The sequence below is a fragment of the Microcaecilia unicolor genome, chromosome 11 (genome assembly GCF_901765095.1).
Source record: "Microcaecilia unicolor chromosome 11, aMicUni1.1, whole genome shotgun sequence".
NCBI lineage: Eukaryota > Metazoa > Chordata > Amphibia > Gymnophiona > Siphonopidae > Microcaecilia > Microcaecilia unicolor.
In genome coordinates this window covers 111,968,424-111,973,217 of record NC_044041.1, presented here as the reverse complement: position 1 = coordinate 111,973,217, position 4,794 = coordinate 111,968,424, and positions in this window count along the sequence as shown.

Genomic DNA, 4,794 nt, shown 5'->3' with positions numbered 1-4,794 from the left:
GGGGGCATGCGGTGAAACTACAGTGTAGTAAATTTAAAACAAATCAGAGAAAATGTTTCTTCACCTAACGCATAATTAAACTCTGGAATTCGTTGCCGGAGAACGTGGTGAAGGCAGTTAGCTTGGCAGAGTTTAAAAAGGGGTTGGACGGTTTCCTAAAGGACAAGTCCATAAACCACTACTAAATGGACTTGGGAAAAATCCACAATTCCAGGAATAGCATGTATAGAATGTTTGTACGTTTGGGAAGCTTGCCAGGTGCCCTTGGCCTGGATTGGCCGCTGTCATGGTCAGGATGCTGGACTCGATGGGCCCTTGGTCTTTTCCCAGTGTGGCATTACTTATGTAGTTATGTACTTATGTTCCTGGTTCAAAAATTCCCTTTTGTTTTACATATTTGGTTCCTGCAAAGGGAGAATAGGTACAAAGTGCAGGATGTGTTTCTCCCTCATCCCACCAGTGGATGTCATCAAACAATAAGGGCAGTCACATCTTGGGGGAAGATGCAAAGGTGTTACCTGAAGGAATGCACTTAAACACTGGAGGAGGGTGATGCTTCATGCATTGTCTCTTACCAGCATAAGAAAGACTGTCAGATGGTAGACACTGCTTAATCTGGGGGAACACTTCAAGCAGTGTCTCTGATCAACAGCCTGCTGGTAAATTCTGCAGTGTGTCTGGGTGGGGGGGGGGGGGGGGACCTTGCTATACTTTCCCAAGCCTGGTGCCTGCTTGCCAGGCCAGCAGAGGATGGGGATAGCCAAAGAAGAGGGAGTCTCAGCCACCTCTGTAGAGAGAGCCATGTTTTGTGTACTGACTGAGAACTGTCACTGTGAGGATGGGCTGTGGGAAGATATAAATGGGGGGAGGGGGACAGGTAGTTGTGGCTGAAGGCTCTTGACAGCATAGGCCAATAGAGGCTGATTCTGACTGAGCTGGAAGCCTGAGAGATGAGACTGCCAGGCCAAAAAAAAAAAAAGCCTTTTAAATAGTGACTCTTATCAGTGTAAGAGGGACCTTTAGCTAATTGGTGGCATAGGCCCAAAGGCAGGTTCCTTTGGTGGAAAGTCACCATGAGTGGCTGTAGTTCTGTGGTTTTCACTCCCAGTCCTTGAGATGATAGGCAGCGGAATGGAGTAGGCCACTGGGGCCATGGCCCTACTGATATTTTGCCCAACACAGCATCCATGCTTAGAGAGCTTGAGGGCAGGGCCAGGGATTGGTTTGCTTGGCCCATCCAACCAAAAAGCTGTTCTGCTGCTGTTGCATGAGAGAGATTTGCATACAATTAAGGTGGTAGGACTGGGAGAGAATACCACTGGCCTAACTTAAAGGTAAGAAAATTATAAGGTCATGCACATGCACTGTCAGCTGTTGGAGCAAAGGTCACTCCAAGAGAACCAGTCCTTGTGCTATCCACAGCTCAGATTTTTACATTTAAGGATTTCTGATTATAGCTTCATAGATTTAAACTGTAATGGAGGTGGGGGGTCTCGCTGAGGGGGAGTAACCATTTCTGCGACTGGAAAGTAACACCATGTTTTCTTTCTTTCTTTTATGCAGAAGGAGGGTAGGGGCCCATCACTTTTCTTTATAAGAAAATTTAAGAAGATTTTAAAAACCAAACAATTTGAGGTGCACTGTACCTCAGAGGGGATGGGATGGTAGGTAGGGAGCTGTGGCCAGATCAATGTTTGGTTGAGGGGGGTGAGAGGGAGGAGGGAACTTCTGTGTGTCTCAAATGTGTGACTGAGATTGCAGCCTCCAGGGGAGGGGAACATATGGGGCAGTGCTTTCCTGTATTACGAGGTGTGTGTGCGCGTTTTGCGGTGGGGATGGAGCTGTGATCCCAAAGTCTGTGTGTACAGAGAGAGCAGAGAGTATTTTTATAGTGAGCATGAACTGTTTTCCATAGCTTTTGTAAATGGAGGAGGGTTTATGGAGGGGGGAGGAGAGGCTGTTGTAACATGTGCCCCCCCCCCCCCCATGTGCTGAGTGGAAGGGAAGGGGTGCAGTGTTTTGTCCTTTTACTGATTTCCAAGTTCCTTATATGGGACTTGTCAGCATCTTGCACTTTTTAGCCAAGAAAAGAGAGGTTTATGGGGGATGGGAACTGGGGGGGCTGGGCCTGGGGTAGGTGTCATTGCCATATTCTAACCTCTGTACACAGTGGGCAGCGACACTACAACTGTCATAGGTCCCTTGGGGCCGGGGATAATATTACAAGAAATACAATTCAGCTTCTGTGGGGCGCAGTATGACAAGGACAAACTGTGACAATTCATATTGTACCTGTAATATTGATGTGAAGTTTTGACCAAAAAAAGAATCTGTTTTAGTTTTCTTTTGTGTTTTTGTATTTTATTGTAAAATAAACCATTGAAAGTGCGGAGTTACCCCCACCCTGCCTCTTCCGGTGTCTTGCTTGAAAGTTTCCTGCACTCGCTTGAGGCCTGTGCATGATGGCAGGTAGCAGAGAGCCTTAGATAGGGCTGGAAGAATTGGGATGATCTGGAAGCACAACAGAAGCTAAAAAGATGAGAGACACGCAAGATACTGAGAACAGATACCTGGATGAATGAGGCCTGTTCTCTAGTACAAGAATGAATACAAATTCTCACAAGCAGCCCAACACTCCTCCCTCACCCTTTCCCTTTTACTGCCCTCTGGTACAGTGGTAGCCTCTACCACATCCGTTGGTAGCTACTGACACAAATGACAAGCATAAATCTCAAGTTAACTGATTGGATAAAATATTATATTGAAAACGATGTACTTATTTTTGTTTAATGGGGTCCTCACATCTGTCTTTCTTTTTTCTCTTTTTGATGGAGTGGGTATATGTATGTGTGTGACAGCTTCTGTCTGTCACTTTGGGTTTCCAGTTCAAGTCAGAACTAGGGCTGGGATCTTGTGTCATAATCTTTCATTTGCAGTTAGGGACTTTCAACCTATTTCATATGCTCTCCCAAATTAGCCCAGCCATTGCAGTAACAGTCCTCTGCTGTGGGGAGGGATGTGCTAGGGCTGCTTCTGAAACCCTGTGATCGATCATGAGCTCTAAATCTTGCCACCAGGTGTCACATTGTTTGCTGTCTAGGACTCCATCCTGTCTTCAGTATCCCTCCCCCGGGGAACCCCAAAATTGCAAGATATCTCCTCAGGGCCAGCTTAACCATTAGTCAGATTGGACAGGAAGTGGGTTTGTGGTAGCAGAGAGCAGCTGCAAAATAGGAGGTCCTGACTGACCCACAAATAAAAAGAGCCAATGTCAGCATACAGTGTCACTCGGAGAAAGTGAGGAATTTCCACATAGTTCAATATTTAGAAATATGCTGATCAATACTCAGCGGCAATTGTTGAGCAGAATTACTTAACAATTACTTTGATTCAGTATTCATAGAAGAAAAACCAGGCAAAGGTCCACAGATGATTGACAAAGATACACATGGGGATGATATAGATACCACACTTCATGGACGAAAGTATTTATGAACAATTTGCAAAACTGAACATGGACAAAGCCATGGGACCCAATGACATACAACCCAGACACTGATAGATCTTAGGTTTTGGTGGGTCCTCTGAAGCAGGGGTAGCCCATGGGGTTTAAAACGGGTCTGGACAGCTTCCTAAAGGAAAAGTCCATAGACCATTATTAAATTGACGGGAAAATCCACTGCTTATTTCTGGGATAAGCATCATAAAATGTATTGCGCTTTTCTGGGATCTTTCCTAGCCACTGTTGGAAACAGGATACTGGGCTTGATAGACCTTTGTTCTGTCCCAGTGTGGCAATTCTTATGTACTTAGCTGCGAGACCCTGGAAAGTATATACAGAAAGCATCATTAACCAGAGTTATGGCAATTTTAAATACAGTATTTCACAAATATTTTCAGAATAGCCACCAACAGGTTGTTTCCATCATTTTTAGTTAACTACTTATCACAGGTCTATGGAACTCTGTGGATTTCCGGTTCTAACATGTAATGTGGCTTGCTAGGGATAATACTGACATTCGAGTGGTGTTCCGTGTATAAAGGTTGCCTACCCCAGCCCTAAAGGATATGTTTGATAGATCTTTGATAACTGGAGAAGTTCCACAGGACTGGAGAAAGGCTGATGTGGTCCCTCGTCACAAGAGCGATAACAGAAAAGAGGTGAACAACCACAGATGTGGTCATTGTTACCTTGGTGGTGAAAAAGGTAATGAAGAAGCTGCTGAAGAGAAGGATAGGTCAACTTTCTACAATCCAATAAGTTACAAGATCCAAGGCAAAGGCAAATCATGTTAAACAAATCTGATTTCTCTGTGTGGGTGACAAAAGAACTGGGCTGCGGGCATGTGCTGGATGTAGATTTCAGCAAAGGCTTTTGATACTGTTCCATATAGGAGGCTCATAAATAAACTGAGCAGTTTGAAAATGGGACCTGTTTTTAGGCTGCTTCTATCCCCTCCCAAATTAGCATAAACCAGCCATTCTCAACTGGAAGGGATAAAAGAATCCAAAACTACAAGAATATACATAGTAACATAGTAGATGATGGCAGAAAAAGACCTGCACGGTCCATCCAGTCTGCTGAGGTGGAAGGAGGTGTTTCAGAGAGCTCTGCAGACTTCCAGTGTGAGGAGAGTGAGGCCTAACTCCCTCCCCAAGGATGTGGAGGGCCTCTGGGGAGCGTTCCCCAGGACAGGCCCAGGCCATGGGGCCTCTTGGGCTCAGGGACCAGAGGGTCAGGAAAAGCGGTCTCCTCCCTTGCAGTGCCGCAGGGAGGAGGGAAAGGAGCCCTGT